Below are 20264 nucleotides of genomic sequence, written 5' to 3' on the forward strand. Positions count from 1 at the left end.
AATCTGAGGCCATCAGTCCCCTAGAACTTAGAACTACTTAAACCTAACTGACCTAAGGACATCACACACACCCATGCCCGAGGCAGGATTCGAACCTGCGATCGTAGCGGTCGCGCGGTTCCCGACTGAAGCGCCTAGAACCGCTCGGCCACAACGGCCGGCAGCCGGCACCTGAAGAAGCATAAAATCGATTCGATCTTCATGGCTCCTCCAGAAATTCCGCAACTCTTGAGCCCTGTGAAAGACGATGTAGGCTCAGAATGCCAGGAGTATACAGGGTGAAGATTAATAAAACCGACAAACTGCAGGGATGGGTTCCTGATTGGAAATGGAGGGGAAGAGGTCCTATGAAAGTGCGTTCGGAAATCCATCGTTGCGACGGTAGATGGCGTTGATGAATGACAGTTCCTCTGATCTCGTGCCGTGTATTCCTTGTGTGTTGCAGGCTCTGTGACTGACTAGACATACTGTAAGCACCAGAATGGTCTGGTATTCATGTCGCGAACAAGCCGAGATGATGTTTGTGTACGGCCAAGCAGACAAAAAAAAATGGTTCATTTGGCTCAGAGCACTATGGGACTTAACATCTGAGGTCATCAGTCCCATGGACTTAGAACTACTTAAACCTAACTTAACCTGAGGACATTACACACATCCATGCCCGAGGCAGGACTCGAACCTGCGACCGTAGCAGCAGCGCGGTTCCGGACTGAAGCGCCTAGAGCCGCTCGGCCACCGTGGCCGGCGCCATGCAGACAGAAACGGTCTAGAGGCAGTACGGCTATATCAAACCAAGTATCTTCATAGACACCAACCATATCACACGACATTTCAAACCCTTTTTGGGCGTTTGTGTGATCATGGGTCTTTTCAGACAGACGAACGTACGGAGCCATATATATGGAGGACCGTGTTCCGCCTCTCGACTTTTTCCATCTGCTTGGCCTTACACAAAAACCATCTCGGCTTGCTCCCTATATGAATATCGGACCATTTTTCTTCTTACCGTACGCTGCGTCAATCACGCAGCACACAAGGAACACGCGGCACTTGGTCAGACTAACTGTCATTCGCCAGCGCCATCTACCGTGGCAACGATACATTTCCGGACTCATGTTCTTACGACTTTTTACGGCCATTTCCGGCCAGGAATCCGTTCCTGCAGTCTGTCGGTTATATTAATATTCACCCTGTATGAAATACCGTATGGGTATGGACAGTTTTATGTCGGACAAACAGTACGTTCTACTGAACAGCGCTGTATAGAGGACTAGAGATGCTTTCGTCTTTGGTAACTCTAGAGAAATCAGCGGTAGTGGAACATGCTGTAGAAAACGAAAATCGTATTGCATTCGATGAGACGTCTGTTATCACACCGCGTAATACACTACTGGCCATTAAAATTGCTACACCAAGAAGAAATGCAGATGATAAACGGGTATTCATTGGACAAATATATTATACTAGAACTGACATGTGATTACATTTTCACGCAATTTGGCTGCATAGATCCTGAGAAATCAGTACCCAGAACAACCATCTCTGACCGTAATAACGGCCTTGATACGCCTGGGCATTGAGTCAAACAGAGCTTGGATGACATGTACAGGTACAGTTGCCCATGCAGCTTCAACACGATACCACAGTTCATCAAGAGTAGTGACTGGCGTGTTGTGACGAGCCAGTTACTCGGCCACCATTTTCAATTGGGAGAGATCTGGAGAATGTGCTGGCCAGGGCAGCAGTCGAACATTTTCTGTATCCAGAAAGGCCCGTACAAGACCTGAAACATGCGGTCGCGCATTATCCTGCTGAAATGTAGGGTTTCGCAGGGATCGAATGAAGGGTAGAGCCACGGGTCGTAACACATGTGAAATGTAACGTCCACTGTTCAAAGTGCCGTCAATGCGAACAAGAGGTGACCGAGACGTGTAACCAATGGCACCCCATACCATCAGCCGGATGATACGGCAGTATGGCGATGACGAATACACGCTTCCAATGTGCGTTCACCGCAATGTCGCCAAACACGGATGCGACCATCATGGTGCTATAAGCAGAACCTGGATCCATCCGAAAAAATGACGTTTTGCCATTATTGCACGCAAGTTCGTCGTTGAGTACACCATCGCATGCGCTCTTGACTGTGATGCAGCGTCAAGGGTAATCACAGCCATGGTCTCCGAGCTGATAGTCCATGCTGCTGCAAACGTCGTCGAACTGTTCGTGCAGATGGTTGTTGTCTTGCAAACGTCCCCATCTGTTGACTCAGGGACCGAGACGTGGCTGCACGATCCGTTACAGCCGTGCGGATAAGATACCTGTCATCTCGACTGCTAGTGATACGAGGCCGTTGGGATCCAGCACGGCGTTCCGTATTACCCTCCTGAACCCACCGATTCCATATTCTGCTAACATTAATTGGATCTCGACCAACGCGAGCAGCAATGTCGCGATACGATAAACCGCAATAGCGATAGGCTAAAATCCGACCTTTATCATAGTCGGAAAGTTGATGGTACGCTTTTCTCCTCCATAAACGAGGCATCACAACAACATTTCACCAGGTAACGCCGGTCAACCGCTGTTTGTGTACGAGAAATCGATCGGAAACTTTCCTCATGTCAGCACGTTGTAGGTGTCGCCACCGGCGCCAACCTTGTGTGAATACTCTGAAAAGCTAATCATTTGCATATCACAGCATCTTCTTCCTGTCGGTTAAATTTCGCGTCTGTAGCACGCCATCTTCGTGGTGTAGCAATTTTAATGGCCAGTGGTGTAGTCTGGTATAGCGTAATAAAAGAAGCGATCCAGATAAAAATTTGTGACAACACCGTCAATAGAGACGGAGGCCTGCAGCTAAGCACGGCTTGGTCCCGGCCATCGAAAGGTTGAAGCGGCGCCGGCGGACGCACTACGAAAACATTACCTTCTATGGCGCTGGTGCGAGTACGGGGCCAAAGAGATATATGGGCCCTGCTACGAACTTGTGACGTCACACTAGTAGGCTTGTCCGCCTCACTTCGGGAACTCTCGGCTCCGTGCAGGGCCCTCGGAAAATCAATATTTAACTGAAAAGATACCAACGAAAAGTCTTAATTTTGTGGTGTGCTGTCGAGAACCTGCTTGCCTTTAAATGTGCAGTCAACAATTATTAAACTCGTCTGAAATAGTTACTTGCTCCCCCCCGGAGACGACTGCTGGCACTTGTAAGACCTGCAGAGTCACGTGTTGCGACGTACGTGCCATGGCCAATCTTCCTTGTAGACCTCGTGCGAGTACCAGTGACGTCACAGAAGGCTGCGCCGCTTATAAGGACGGCAGCATCCGGAAGACAGTCATCACTTGACAGTAGCCGAGAAGTAATTGATCGGCCTGAAAACTGTGGATTTTAAACCACCTGACGTGGTTGGAAGTTCGAGAGAATTTTATCAGATTTCACGTATGGCTATCACATGCAAGTAAATTTGAGTCAAAATAAGCATCCATAAGTTTTGCAAAATCATTGGACAGCTTACAATATAACTTCTGATGGCTTTCCAGTTTAATAGCAACATATCTATTTTGGGTAAAACAGAGAGCCACCTTGTTCCCATATCCCTTTCAGACCTGAATTTTGTTCTAGAGGAAGAAAAACTTTTCTTTATGTGGTAATATTTTAGATGCAAGATTTATACAAAAATATGAACCCTTTTTCAAAACATACTTTGTACACTTGGCTTCATCTTACGGACTAAAACAACTAATTACAAAAAATTGGTTATTGTAGTAAATAGTAACGTGATCATTCAATCGTCATCATGCAAAATAGCGATAGAAGTACTCAATTATACAATAGAATATAGCGAATCAACCACATACGTTTATTCTAGGGGTCACGAGCTACTGCGCACTGCTGCATTGACTTGCTGTTATTTTCATAGTGATACCCAACAACTGGCAGCACTTGCACATGATGAAAAAGTTGAATATTCACAAATGTATACCTCAGGTATTTTCTGGGAAGAAAACAGTAAGACACAGTAAAACTTAATGTACACAATTGTAAAGAGAGAGACTTAGAGGGATACGGCGTTTCATTTGTGAATAGCCTCCATCCACTGATTCTATAATTTTTTTCAGTTCTTCTTTCTTTACAGTAGAATGGGAATAAAGAGCATAAATTTTCAAAATTACAGGCTCTGTGTCGTATGATACAAAACTTCATGGCATGTCTGATGCAGTCATGCACACTGTGTGCACGATAATTTCCCTCAGTCAAATGAGACACCAAATCGCTCATATTTGTAAATAAAGAGCGAGTAACTCCAAAATTTGCATCGGTATTGTCGGAACTTCGCTCAGATATATTATAGAAGGTAATTTGTATTTTCCCGTTCACTTTCGAGTTGCCTGAAACATGTCATCAGCAGATTCATCACTATTTTCATAAAAATCTGTTAAGTTACTGAGAATGCTAAAATTGGCTGTAAAATATTGTACCACTAATGGAAACAGTTTTATGTTTCTTTGTTATAAGCATTAGTCCATAAGCAGCAAAATAAATTGTCTATATTTAGACCATCTATTCCATTTTGAATAGCCTATGGTCCAAACATTTCTGTAGCTAGAGCTTCCATTTTGCTTCTAGCCAGACGAATATTGAAGCTGTACTTTACTAACGCAAATAATCTTATATAGTTGTACGATACAGCCCGTAATGTTGTAGGACAAATTACGTTTTACAGTTTAATATGTCACGGCCAGTTCAGCTGCAGTAACATTTTCTTGACCACTGCAAGACGAAATTTTAGAAGTGGAAGTGGAAGCAAAGTCCAGATTGTTGTGAAGTTGTTCTGATGATGAAAACTTGACATTCGCAACGCGTAAATTATGGTGTTTTTTTACACTGTAATAGGATGAGCTGACAGTTTAAAGTTCATGTGACAAGAAACTTTGACGTTCACAATATTGACGTCCGAGGTTAGGTTGCGTTCAAAGGCGAGTACAATGTTCATAGTTCAGTTACTTGGCTGATCCGTCATACTAATTACTGCTAACTTTTGTGATCTTCAAATGATTTACGTAACATGAATCCTAGAAAATATCAAATAATGTCAAATACAATACTGTCGCGTACTTTATTGTTGTCATAAAGTACACAAAACACTTGAGAAAAATAATGTACAGTACGTTATAATAAAGTGTAAATGCCAACCCTGATATTTGCAGTGGGGCAAATAAAAGAAGTTTTCTGACTACTAGCGTCTTCCACCGATTCATAACTAGGGAGTGCGTGCGCCAATAAAAATTTGTCGTATAGCACTTATTTAGAGTTCAAGACTGTTTGTGTTCATGATGCTTTCTTTGAGTTAAAACTATCATCTAAATTCAGATCTTCGGTTACTATGGCCAACGCTTGAACTGTTGATATAGAGACTGACCTCTGTCGAACGTGCAGTAAGCAGATCGGGTGCTCCAGCCCCAAACTGGGTAACACATACATAGTAAACTGCACACGAAGAACAAAGCAGTGCAGTCGTCTAAGAAGGAAAAGTCGTTGACGCAGACGCAAAAAGCTCCAAATTCTACAAACGAATTTTTCCATGAAATGTGCTGCGCTATGGTACTGGTTGTTGGTACTTGAACAACGTGCGTTTATACTCCGAGCAGCAGATTCCTGATGAATCAACATTAAGGATAATGTACTTAGATTTAGATAGGACGTTCTGAAAAGGGTGCGACGCTGTATAAGTAATCACCACATATGTAGTAGGGAGATGGGGTTCTCGGTGCAATTTTGATATCAAATTGATATGCAAATAAATGAAATTGATCAATTAATTTCCCCTCCACCTCCGTCCACGTCCACCCCCGCCCCCGACCACGTCCACCTCCACCCCCGGATGACGTCACGTGTTTTTCTCAGCCTGTACGTGGGCCCCAGCCCCCTCCCCCCTTCCCACTGTCCCACTCAACCTACTGTTGGTAATTTCGAATTTTGGCGGGTATTTAGAATTTTGGTGGCAATTTCTTTGTCCCAGGGCTGTGCTGACGTCCCACCCCACCTCCCACCCGGGAATTGGCGGGAAATTAAAAATGCCGGTACTCGAGCCCCGGTCCTCCTTGGCGGAAAGCCCAAGTGCACCTCTATAACACACCTCTACCACCAGAGGCGCTTGGAATTGAAGAAAGGAGATCCGACATAAGTAGGCAAAATGTGATTGAGCCACAGTGCTACCGTAAAATAGACTGAAAACTTGTTGCGGTATGAGACATCGATGATCTCTAATTTTGTTTTTTCCCGTCTTAAAATTTCATTTTACTGCGCAAGGAGTAGTTAATCCAGGAAAGGCACTATTGATTTGAAGAGACTGAGAGACCCCAATGCCGCGCGGGATTAGCCGAGCGGTCTCGGGCGCTGCAGTCATGGACTGTGCGGCTGGTCCCGGCGGAGGTTCGAGTCCTCCCTCGGGCATGGGTGTGTGTGTTTGTCCTTAGGATAATTAAGGTTAAGTAGTGTGTAAGCTTAGGGACTGATGACCTTAGCAGTTAAGTTCCACAAGATTTCACACACAGACCCCAATGTATTATTTAGGCGCCTTGCTGAAAAGAGCTTTTTCCTCTACACACAGTGGCCTCTCTCCAGCAGCTGAGTGTAGGTGTGTGTATGTGTGTGTGTAGTATGGTGTCATATTTGTGTTGTACGATGATGAGGAAGAGAGAGAGTGAAACCCAGCGCCGACACTTAACAATCTCCTTCCAAAGAGTACCAAGGGACACGCTGAGCCCAACATCCCCGTCCGATCACCATCAACATCGTCGCATGTCTTCGCTCGATGAGACAGTACGGAGTAATTCGGGATTTAATCCAGGACATAGGCGCAAACTCTAGTGACCAGGGACGTAATTTACGCCACCACCTTTCGTCCCGTTGACAGCCAAACACTGGTGTTGAAACATTTTTCTGAAACCAGGATTCAAACTGTTACCTTGGAGTCGAACACTCGCGCGCTTAGTTCGTTAGCGACAGGTGGGTGTATAATATGGTATCCTGCAGCAGTGTAATGACTAGATAGTTAGACGCTTAGGTCAGAGATGATAGAGATGACACAGGACGTCATTACGTTGAAACCAACATCTCGATCAACGGACATAATAGCATCCATTTTTAGGTTACTTATGGAATATCAGTGAAGATTTCATTACTACAATGATGAAACTTGTGCTACACCAACATACATGTGTTAAGTAGGTAATGGCTCAAATGGCTCTGAGCACTATGGGACTTAACATCTATGGTCATCAGTCCCCTAAGTAGGTAATATTTCGCACTACACATAGAGCTGTTTTAAAAATACAATCACGAAAAAAATTCGCAACACCAAGTAGGAGCTGTGCGACATAAACGAGAGCTGGTAGGCGTGTGTCTGCATCTGAAACATGATGTTCATTCAAATTCCGCTCAGTCCAATTCAGTCGCATAAGAGTGGCTCTAGTAGTGACACTAGAGGATGCAAACCGAGTGTGCTTTAAATACGATGCAACGATCGTGGGCATTACTTACCTTTGAGATTGGACGTGATGTTAGTCAAGAATGCCTTTAAGGCCACAAAGACGCCATTATCAACACCTCCCTGAGTTTGATCGAGGTTATCTAATAGGACGGGAGAGCAGCAGTTGGCACCTCAGTGACACAGTGAACTGTTACAAATCGGTTACTTCAACGACAGCTCCGAACCAGATCATTGTAGCGTGCATTCCATTGACCGCAAATCATCTCCATTAGCGACTTCAGTGATGTCTAGAGAGAGCTCACTGGGCGGCAGGATGGGGCTCTGTTGTGTTTCCTGATGAAAACGGGTTCTGTCTCGATGCCAATGATGGCTGTGTGTTGGTTACAGGGAGAGCCAGCAACCAACCTGTCTGCGTCCTAGACACACTGCACCTACACCTGGAGTTATGGTCTGGGATGCGATTTCGTACAACAGAAGCACACTCGTGATTATCTCACGCACCATGAGTGCAAAATTGTATATCATTCTGGCGATTCGAGCTGTTGTGCTGCCATTAATGAACAACATTCGAGGGGGCTATTTTCCAACAGGATAACGCTCGCCCACATACCGCTTTGTAACCCAACATGCCTTGGATGCTCAATCGTCCGCCCTGGTAGCTGAGTGGTCAGCCTGACAGACTGTCAATCCTAAGGGCCCGGGTTCGATTCCCGGCTGGGTCGGAAATTTTCTCCGCTCAGGGACTGGGTGTTGTGTTGTCCTAATCATCATCATTTCATCCCCATCGACACGCAGGTCGCCGAAGTGGCGTCAAATCGAAAGACCTGCACCAGGCGAACGGTCTACCCGACGGGAGGCCCTAGCCACTAATAAAAAAAAAAAAAAAAAAAATCAGATGAGACTCCAGTCGACACATGTGGGACATTATCGGCCGACAAGAGCAACAGCTATACTCCATAACACAAACTGACATCCGGCACCTGTACAACACAATGCATGCACGTTTGCATGTTTGTATTCAACATTCTGGCGGTTACACCGCCCATTAACGTACCAGCATTTCACATTTGCAATGGCTTATCTTGTGCCTACTTTAACCTGTGACCTTGCAATGTGTATCACTTAAATATGTTACCTAGACAAATGTATTGCCGAAATTTAATTATTCTATATTAATTATTTTATGGTGTTGAAATTCTGTTTTCCGTCAGAGTAGAAAAAATGTAGCGATCACATTTTTAAAGATTACGTAAGTGAATTTACAGGCTGAAGCTAAGAACTGATTGCTACCAAGCATTCGGTGTATTGTAAGAGTGTTTGTTTGTATCTAAGTATTACCAACTGCATGATGTTTACACCTGGTTGCTACCAGGCATTCCGTGTATTGTAAGAGTGTTTGTTTGTGTCTAAATATTACCAACTGCATGATGTTTACAACCCGTGCGAAAATTTACGAAATATTAATTACAGGGTCTCCCTTTTCTTATTTATTCTGCTCAGGCTTATAACTTTTGCTATGTAAATGGTTATAGGTCTCCCACTGATGAAGTAAGAAGGAATATTTGGACCCTTGCTTTGAAAAGAGAGAATTTTAATCCAACAACTACACAAAGCTATGCAGCAACCATATTTCCGGAGCCTTGTGGAAATATTTCCGTGAACTGAAAGTTAGGATGTATGTCGGTCCTCGATGAATGGCGAAGATTTTGAGGCGACTGAACGTTATACGTATATCACAACAATAGTTTTCTGATATATTATACTTCTTATTCTGATACTGTTGCGGTATCGGTACTGGATTAAGCAAACGTCATAAAATATAAACGCCCATTTTGTGTAAAAGCTGGCCGTTATGGATAGAAATGGATGCCATTTCTTATAAAAAATAATAAATTGTTTCACGTTTGTTGTTAAGGAATGATCATAAGACTAAAGGTTTCCTGTCAAACTGATATTTTGCATGCATCCTGTGGAAATGGTCAACTAAATAATTCACAGTGCAACAAAAACAGAAACTGACTAAAGAACTGTAATTCAGTCATTTGTAAAAGGGAAGCACTGCCAGCATATTGTATCAGGGTGTTTCTTAGACTTTCAAGGGGCCAAATGTAGAAACGCTAACCATCTCGTTTGTATTTGGGGATTGCGGATGAATGGGTTACTGCAGTACTGCACGTCGTCGTCCCCGTCCTCCTTTCAAGGATTAGGCTATGGCCTGTTACGAATTCACAAACAAAATCATTTCTATGTTTTCCGAGGTCTTATAATATCTGTTCTCTCATCCGGCCTGTAGTTCAGATCTGCTGGAGAATTCTATGACATGGCATTTTAATGAGGTATTGTCTCCAGTTATCGCGAGACTTTCGAATTTGTATGTTTTATTCTGAATATAGGAATCAGAATCAAAAATTATACCACAGCCTAAGTAAGATCTTCGAGAGACTTGTTCTGAAACTGAATTATCTACAATAATTTTTAATCTGACTACATATTTTCCACTGAATGCTATTATTATTTTATTACAAGAAACTTTTAAATTGCATTTGTTACATATTTCGTTCAGTTCGTATACAGATATTTGGTGACTTTCATTCTTTTGAATAATAACGATATCATCGGCAAACACATTCAGGTACTTATCTTAACTATTTTGTTTTCTTTACATTTCCATTAATGAAGAATTAAGTCAATGTAAATATTAAAAAGACCTTCGTTAATTATTATTTTCTAATGATCCCTATTTATGTTTATTGCAGTGTACATGTTTTATAAAGACGTTTCAGTATCAGTTTTAGTTAGGTTATAAGGACAACGAAGTTCAGACACAGTCTTCCATAAGCTATCGCTGCTCAGACGGTCGAAAGCCTTCTAAAGGTCGATAAAAGCCCTATGGGTTTCTAGGTTAAATTCTCTGTGTTTTGCTCTAATGTTCTTAATTACAGTCACATCGTCTGTGTGCGAACAAATTGATGTAAACCCATTTTGTTCCTAAGAAATAACAATTTATGTGATATTCTTCATGTGGCTACTGACTATACTAAAACAAGATGCCGTTCAATTGTTACAATCAGTGCTTGGTTTCAGTTATAAACGTGAAAAATTACAACTGTCTTTTCCCATTCCACATAGTACGTAATGACAGAAACTCGGCTTCTTGCCCTCTGTCATGTGGCTTAGATGTTGGACCCCAACCTTAACACAGCTGGCCTGTAAGTGCCTATGGCAGTCGTTCCCAACCCAAGGGGGTTATGGGTAAAACTAAATTTTGTGAGGGGTGAAAACAAAAGGGTTAAGTTGTGTTTCGCTCATGAAACGAAATTGTTTTTTTAAGGTGATTATTGTTATCAATACTTATGAAGGCTGCAGTACTGGTTACACAAGATACAAAAAAATTACATTTTTTAAATACTGAGAAAGCCTGTCGCAGTTTGTGGATGTCACATCTTCCTCACACAGTGCATGCACTACACATAGATTTTATACTTTCTACAATACATTTACGATGGTGAAATTGAGGCATATACATCACATATAGTTAAATACGTCATGCGAATACCTTCTCAGAGTTGAAGGCAGTTTCCGCAGTAAACCCTAACTTGTCTCCTTATTCACTTCCTAAGGGTAAATGAACTAACTGATAGCACAAAACAACAGTAACGATGTAATGAGTCCTACACTGTTGTAGAGCGTACACAGTACTATTATTGTTATTACTATTATTATTTTTATTATTATTCGCGAATAAGCCCATTAGTACTACGCAAAGTACTTAAGAGGCAGGCGTTTGCCTTCCTTTGTGCTCATATTTCTTTCTTCTCTTCCTGTGGACATCTTATCTCTCTTCAGATTATGTTGTTCCAGTCATCTTCTTTGGTTTTTCCTTTGTGGTCACCTTGCCATTGTGAATTTTTCGACCTGAAGATTTCACAGTTGTGGACATCTTCCGGAGGAGCAATTCTTGCCTATTTCAGATCTCAGCAATTCATTTCATCGCGTCCGTTTTGCCTTTGCTACTATTGTCAAAACAAATCAACTGTTTGTTTCGTAAATGTGTCTGTGTTCATTTTTTTAAAATTGTCCACAGATTCTTAACTTGCGTTTCCCAATACAATGTCAGCGTGGATATTTGTGTGTTGTTTGATTTCCTGACTGCTTAGGAGTCGCTACTGTTCGTGTACAAGTTCTAGGGGCAGACTTTCTCTTACAATTTTTCGCTACTTTTTCTCAATATTTTCACTGTCTGTTTTCCTGTTCAAAATAAGTGTTTCTGATCCATAGAGGCATTCCGGTTTAATTACTGTATTGCAATGTCTTAGCTGTGTGTGCCTGAAGATACATTTCTTACTGTAGACATTTTGGTTAAGTTGGTATGCAATTTCCATATTTTGGCATCTATTTACGTTTGCTTATGTTTCTATTCCATTTTTCTGAGTGGTTTCACCGAAATATTTAAACTGTGCAACTCGTTTAATTTTTCCATATTTCGTCTCCATGAATTTTGTTGCTTCTTTGTTGCACGTCTTGTACTCTGTCCTTCAAATATATGTGAAGTCCGACCTTTTTTGCAGTTTATTTCAAGAGTTCTATTTGATTTTGGATTGATGAAATGTCACGAGTTTGTACTGATAAACCGTCTGCAGATGCTAGGCAATCTACTGGTAACTTGCCTCTGCCTAAATGATCACTTGGTCAATTTTGAGGACTGATTTCTATTACCGACATTCTTGTATCACTTTCTCAAGGAGACAGATGTAAAGTAATGGAGGTATTCCACTTATTCCAGTTTTGATTCAGAAAGGATCTGAGAGTTCCCCAACAAATTTAACCTTGGGCGTTGTGTCGGTCAGTGTTTAATATACGATTACCAGTGTTTTCAGATTTAGACCTTCTTCTGTTGGTATCTGGACGAGTGATTCGCGGTCAAATGAGTCACAGGCTTTTCTGAAATAACATACGCGCTGACTAAACTTTTGCCACAGCATCTCTGATGTCTAAAGATTAGCTTTAGTTTCAAGATTTGCTTTGCACGCGAAAAGCCTGTTATAAATCCTGCCAATATCCTCCAATTTTTTGGTTCAAGTCGTTTCTATGCTCTGTGGAGAAGATACTGAGATAGAACTTTGAATGCAGTTGATATTAATGAGATTCCTCTGTAGTTATTTACATTTATTCTGTTCCCTTTCTAATGCAACGGGTGAACTGACGAAATTTTCCAATCTTCTGGAATTTGTTCTGTTGGCCAAATGTCTTATATGATTTTGGGGATTTATGGTGTTTGAGTCTGTTGGTTTGCGAATTTTTGCCATGATTCAATCTTCTGGTGATGCTTAATTGTTTTTTAGTCTTTTGATCTGCCTGGCTGTTTCTTTTTCATCTGGGGGCTACAAATTAGTGTTAAGTGTTCTCATATTCTGATTCTTGTGTGTATGGGGGTAGGGGGAAGGGTTCTTTGTGGTGGTTCTGGTCAATTAAGTAGTTCTCTGAAATATCTAGCAAGTTTTTTTGAAGTTTCCTATATGATTATTATTATTAGTGACAATGGACAGATACAAAGCGCTGACATCGTAAGTTCAAAAGTATTGAATCCAGCAACCGAATGATTTACTAACAGCAAGTATAGTGCACGCATTATAGCCTCAAACAATAAATTCACACATTCACGTAAACACATGAAAGTTCTTTCTGTGCTGGTGTATGACACAAAGGAACGAAACACCCACAGATAATACTATTAAACAATACGCACATGAAATGGGACATATTCGTAGTTATACTGCGTCTGTGTGTGTAGTTAACTGCTCAAACTTTAGGAATGATTTCGGAAAGAAATTCGGCAATTACATCTGTTACAAGTCAGGACACCCACTACCTCGCTTTTAAAACAACCACAGAACGACGAGTGGCTAAAATGAGGAAGCCAAAACCGCTTTCGCCTGGCATTCGTCTGAAATCAGATATCGGTCACGTAACGCCCCATGCTCGCTAATTTTGAGAGGATTCATCATTTCGCCATTTTCGTATTATAACTTGCGATTTATGGCAGTACACTGTTTCAGGGCAACGGTGCGTTGAAGATTTATCACAAGCACGTCACTCTAGGTATGGTTTTTTATATAATAACGTGTCATTTAAGGACACATCAACTGTAAAAGTCCTTAGGAGTTCTAAGACGAACGATGATAATTTTGGAAACTCTAATCGATCTCTGTGGTCATGCGGAGATGTGCAATAGAGAGTCGAAGGAAATGCACTACTGGCCATTAAAATTGCTACACCACAAAGATGACGTGCTACAGATGCGAAATTTAACCGACAGGAAGAAGATGCTGTGATATGCAAATGATTAGATTTTCAGAGCAGTCACACAAGGTTGGCGCCGGTGGCGACACCTACAACTTGCTGACATGAGGAAAGTTTCCAACCGATTTCTCATACACAAACAGCAGTTGACCGGCGTTGCCTGGTGAATTGTTGTTGTGATGCCTCGTGTAAGGAGGAGAAATGCGTACCATCACGTTTTCGACTTTGATAAAGGTCGGATTGTAGCCTATCGCGATTGCGGTTTATCGTATCGCGACATTGCTGCTCGCGTTGGTCTAGATCCGATGGCTGTTACCAGAATACGGAATCGGTGGGTTCGGGAGGGTAATACGGAACGCCGTGCTGGATCTCAACGGCCTCGTATCACTAGCAGTCGAGATGACAGGCATCTTACCCGCATGGCTGTAACGGATCGTGCAGCCACGTCTCGATCCCTGAGTCAACAGATGGGGACGTTTGCAAGACAACAACCATCTGCACGAACAGTTCGACGACGTTTGCAGCAGCATGGACTATCAGCTCGGAGACCATGGCTGCGGTTACCCTTGACGCTGCATCACAGACAGGAGCGCCTGCGATGGTGTACTCAAAGACGAACCTGGGTGCACGAATGGCAAAACGTCATTTTTTCGGATGAATCCAGGTTCTGTTTACAGCAACACGATGGTCGCATCCGTGTCTGACGACATCGTGGTGAACGCACATTGGAAGCGTGTATTCGTCATCGCCATACTGGCGTATCACCACGCGTGATGGTATGGGGTGCCATTGGTTACACGTGTCGGTCACCTCTTGTTCGCATTGACGACACTTTGAACAGTGGACGTTACATTTCAGATATGTTACTACCCGTGGGTCTACCCTTCATTCGATCCCTGCGAAACCCTACATTTCAGCAGGATAATGTACGACCGCATGTTGCAGGTCCTGTACGGGCCTTTCTGTATACAGAAAATGTTCGACTGCTGCACTGGCCAGCACATTGTCCAGATCTCTCACCAACTGAAAACGTCTGCTCAATAGTGGCCGAGCAACCAGCTCGTCACAATACGCCAGTCACTACTCTTGATGAACTGTGGTACCGTGTTGAAGCTGCATGGGCAGCTATACCTGTACACGCCATCCAAGCTCTGTTTGACTCAATGCCCAGGCGTATCAAGGCCGTTGTTACGGCCAGAGGTGGTTGTTCTGGGTAGTGATTCTTCAGGATCTATGCACCCAAATTGCGTGAAAATGTAATCACATGTCAGTTCTAGTATAATATATTTGTCCAATGAATACCCGTTTACCATCTGCATTTCTTCTTGGTGTAGCAATTTTAATGGCCAGTAGTGTACGTTCGCGTTCTAGTAGTTTTTCTTTCCATCTCCGCTTTTGGAACACAGTCTGGGACTTACCTATTCATGTAATTGGATAATATTCTTCAACGTTCGATGTTATCTGCATATAAGATCGTGTTCCATCAGGAATGAGTTTCTTCGATTTCGTGATTTCTTCAAATTAAAAAGGTAACATGACGCTGCTGCTTTCTTGTTACAAATATTTGGCCGCCTTTTCCCCAGACTATTTCGTGATTTCAGAGAGTGTGCTTAAGCATGAATCTAATCAAACTGCTGCGAGTGAAATAAGCAACTATGGCATTTATATTCTTGCATGGCACAAATGCTTGGCTGTTTATTTCCGAATATGTTGCGATTTCCGAGAGTGTGGAGAGGAAGGAACCAAAGAGCACATCTTGAATTGCTGCGAATGAAACGAGCAGCAGTCACATTTTTATAGCCTTGTTTGTTAACGCTTTCGTGAATTCAGCGTTCAAAACAAAGATTGCACCACACAGCAAGCAGCTGAGGCCAAGTGAACCGATTTCCGAACGCCAGTTATACACGGCATTACTTCCTCATTTTCGTCACTCGTATACAATGACTTCCGAAAATATGGCGGATAATAGTACACTGTGGCACCGCAGGGAGCGCTGAACAAAGTGCCACAGCCTTTCTATGTATATTCTGTCTCTTTGCTTGACATCCAGAGATTCAAATTTGCCCTTCGGTTTAAAGCGACTTCAGTTTCCCATGCGGCTTGTATTCGGTATGAGTATCAACAAATAACGGGGCCAATATATGTGTGTGTTTGTGTGGCAGATATTAAACATCACGGGCAGTGTTGTACACTGGAGCCAATCATTCTGTAAAAGAATGTTGATCGAAATAAGCAGTACCGATTGTGTCACTGACTCATTTCTTTCTTTCTTTCGCTTACGCCCTTCTAACAGCCGTGTACCGCAAGTCTCTAGAGGAACAGAAGGTCCCAAATGATTGGGAAAGAGCACAGGTAGTTCCAGTTTTCAAGAAGGGTCGTCGAGCAGATGCGCAAAACTATAGGCCTATATCTCTGACATCGATCTGTTGTAGAATTTTAGAACATGTTTTTTGCTCGCGTATCATGTCATTTCTGGAAACCCAGAATCTACTCTGTAGGAATCAACATGGATTCCGGAAGCAGCGATCGTGTGAGACCCAATACGCTTTATTTGTTAATGAGACCCAGAAAATATTAGATACAGGCTCCCAGGTAGATGCCATTTTCCTTGACTTCCGGAAGGCGTTCGATACAGTTCCGCAAAGTCGCCTGATAAACATAGTAAGAGCCTACGGAATATCAGACCAGCTATGAGGCTGGATTGAAGAGTTTTTAGCAAGCAGAACACAGCATGTTGTTCTCAACGGAGAGGCGTCTACAGACGTTAAAGTAACCTCTGGCGTGCCACAGAGGAGTGTTATGGGACCATTGCTTTTCACAATATATATAAATGACCTAGTAGATAGTGTCGGAAGTTTCATGCGGCTTTTCGCGGATGATGTTGTAGTATACAGAGAAGTTGCAGCATTAGAAAATTGCAGCGAAATGCAGGAAGATCTGCAGCGGATAGGCACTTGGTGCAGGGAGTGGCAACTGGCCCTTAACATAGACAAATGTAATGTACTGCGAATACATAGAAAGAAGGATCCTTTATTGTATGATTATATGATAGCGGAACAAACACTGGTAGCAGTTACTTCTGTAAAATATCTGGGAGTATCCGTGCGGAACGATTTGAAGTGGAATGATCATATAAAATTAATTGTTGGTAAGTCGGGTGCCAGGTTGAGATTCATTGGGAGAGTGCTTATAAAATGTAGTCCATCAACAAAGGAGGTGGCTTACAAAACACTCGTTCGACCTATACTTGAGTATTGCTCATCAGTGTGGGATCCGTACCAGATCGGGTTGACGGAGGAGCTAGAGAAGATCCAAAGAAGAGCGGCGCGTTTCGTCACAGGGTTATTTGGTAAGCGTGATAGCGTTACGGAGATGTTTAACAAACACTCAAGTGGCAGACTCTGCAAGAGAGGCGCTCTGCATCGCGGTGTAGCTTGCTGTCCAGGTTTCGAGAGGGTGCGTTTCTGGATGAGGTATCGAATGTATTGCTTCCCGCTACTAATACCTCGCGAGGAGTAAAATCAGAGAGATTCGAGCGCGCACGGAGGCTTTCCGGCAGTCTTTCTTCCTTCGAACCATACGCGACTTGAACAGGAAGTGGGGTAATGACAGTGGCATGTTAAGTGCCCTCCGCCACACACCGTTGGGTGGCTTGCGGAGTATAAATGTTGATGTAGATAGTCCCGCAGCAATCGCAGGGCCGGCGTGGTTACAACGGATCTGGCAATGTTAGTGTTAGGGATGGCCGGATGCCGTTCCTGCCGCCACCCCGTACACCCCAGGACGGAGTCAGTGTGCCCCAACTGTCTGCGTCTATGTACATCGTGAAATAGTGCGGACATGTTGCAAATGTCTGCGACGCGTGTAACTGAGGCGGAACGTGGGGACCAGCTCGGTATTCACCTCGTGGGATGTGGAAAACCGCCTAAAAACCACATCCAGGCTGGCCAGCACTTGTTCGAGGTTAAATAAAGCAACTACAAAATCGAGATACGGTTTATCTTTCGCATTTTAAAAATTAAAGTGTTCAAAGGAAGTTGGTTTTGTTTCTTAAGTTTGGTTTAGCGCTATCGTCGATGATTTTGCGGGGAGGGGGACTTTAGGGAGCTGGCTAATACATGACTGCACTCAGGAGTAATGGTCTCTAAAAGGTTGGGAACCGCTGGCCTGTGATGTGAGGTTAGACGTGTGGGTCTGACCTGCTCCCTGGCGAAGTCTGCGCTGGTGGGCTGCTCGGTCTGGGACGTCCTGTGCGGGAGGTGGTGCTGGTGTTGGTGCTGCAGCGACTGGCGCTGCGGCCGGGGCGCGCCGGCGTGGCCCTTGGCGCAGCAGGTTGTCGCCGGCAGCGGCGCCTGCTGCTGCTGCTGCGGGTGCTGGTGCTGCTGCTGGTGCGGCTGGTGGTGTTGGTGCTGGTGGTGACACGGCGGCCTGCGCGCCATGGCTGACCGGAGCAGACTGCCTGCTGCGCTCACCTTCGCCTCCGAGGCGCGGCCAATCGGCGCCGCTCGCCGGAGAATGACGTATAGCGCAGCGCCCGCTGAGCCTCTCCTCGTCAAACTGCGCTGCGCTGCACGTCGTTACTCTCCGTCAACGCTGCCACGCTCTTTAGCTGACGGATCGTAAGCATAAACGAGATTAAATTTCATACAGGGTGGTCCATTGATCGTGACCGGGACAAATATCTCACGAAATAAGCGTCAAACGAAAAAACTACAAAGAACGAAACTTGTCTAGCTTGAAGGGGGAAACCAGATGGCGCTATGGTTGGCCCGCTAGATGGCGCTGCCATAAGTCAAACGGATATCAACTGTGTGTTTTTTAAATAGGAACCCCAATTTTTATTACATATTCGTGTAGTACGTAAAGAAATATGAATGTTTTAGTTGGACCACTTTTTTCCCTTTCTGATAGATGGCGCTGTAATAGTCACAAACATAAGGCTCACAATTTTAGACGAACAGTTGGTAACAGGTAGGTTTTTGAAATTAAAATACAGAACGTAGGTACGTTTGAACATTTTATTTCGGTTGTTCCAATGTGATACATGTACTTTTGTGAACTTATCATTTCTGAGAACGCATGCTGTTACAGCATGATTACCTGTAAATACCACATTAATGCAATAAATGCTCTAAATGATGTCCGCCAACCTCACTGCGTTTGGCAATACGTGTAACGACATTCCTCTCAACAGCGAGTAGTTCACCTTCCGTAATGTTCGCACATGCATTGACAATGCGCTGACGCATGTTGTCAGGGATTGTCGGTGGATCACGACAGCAAATATCCTTCAACTTTCCCCACAGAAAGAAATCCGGGGACGTCGGACCCGGTGAACGTGTGGGCCATTGTATGATGCTTCGACGACCAATCCACCTGTCATGAAATATGCTATTCGATACCGCTCCAACCGCACGCGAGCTATGTGCCGGACATCCATCATGTTGGAAGTACATCGCCATTCTGTCATGCAGTGAAACATCTTGCAGTAACATCGGTAGAACATTACAAAGGAAATCGACATACATTGCACCATTTAGATTGCCATCGATGAAATGGGGGCCAATTATCCTTCCTGCCATAATGCCGCACCATACATTAACCCGCCAAGGTCGCTGATGTTCCACTTGTCGCAGCCATCGTGGATTTTCCGTTGCCCAATAGTGCATATTATGTCGGTTTACGTTACCGTTGTTGGTGAATGACGCTTCGTCCCTAAATAGAACACGTGCAAAAAATCTGTCATCGTCCAGTAATTTCTCGTGTGCCCAGTGACAGAATTGCACACGACGTTCAAAGTCATCGCCATGTAATTCCTGGTGCATAGAAATATGGTCCGGGTGCAATCGATGTTGATGTAGCATTATCAACACCGACGTTTTTGAGATTCCCGATTCTCGCCCAAATTGTCTGCTACTGATGTGCGGATTAGCCACGACAGCAGCTAAAACACCTACTTGGGGTCATGATTTGTTGCAGGTTGTGGTTGACGTTTCACAGGTGGCTGAACACTTCCCGTTTCCTTAAATAACGTAACCATCCGGTGAACGGTTCGGTCAGTTGGATGATGTCGTCCAGGATACCGAGCAGCATACATATCACACACCCGTTGGGCATTTTGATCACGATAGCCATGCATCAACACGATATCGACCTTTTCCGCAATTGGTAAACGGCCCATTTTAACACGGGTAATGTATCACGAAGCAAATACCGTCCGTAGTGGCGGAATGTTACGTCATAGCACGTACTTATACGTTTGTGACTATTACAGCGCCATCTATCACAAAGCGAAAAAAGTGGTCCAACTAAAACATTCACATTTCTTTACGTACTACACGAATATGTAATAAAAATGGGGGTTCCTATTAAAAAAACCGCAGTTGATATCCGTTTGACCTATGGCAGCGCCATCTAGCGGGCCAACCATAGCGCCATCTGGTTTCCCCCTTCAAGCTGGACGAGTTC

The 20264-nt window shown here is 43.7% G+C and overlaps 1 protein-coding gene across 1 annotated transcript in view; it reads right to left on the reverse strand.

Annotated features, from left to right (window-relative positions):
* The window catches only part of LOC124798657 (venom dipeptidyl peptidase 4-like), a 280747-nt gene extending 262611 nt beyond the window's left edge, over positions 1–18136 (reverse strand). Inside the window, exon 1 of the mRNA XM_047262159.1 lies at positions 17996–18136. The gene's annotated coding sequence lies outside the window, so the exon portion shown is untranslated. The remainder of the gene's footprint in view (positions 1–17995) is intronic.
* Positions 18137–20264: the final 2128 nt, after the last annotated feature.

This window comes from Schistocerca piceifrons, chromosome 5 (assembly GCF_021461385.2).
Source record: "Schistocerca piceifrons isolate TAMUIC-IGC-003096 chromosome 5, iqSchPice1.1, whole genome shotgun sequence".
Lineage (NCBI taxonomy): Eukaryota > Metazoa > Arthropoda > Insecta > Orthoptera > Acrididae > Schistocerca > Schistocerca piceifrons.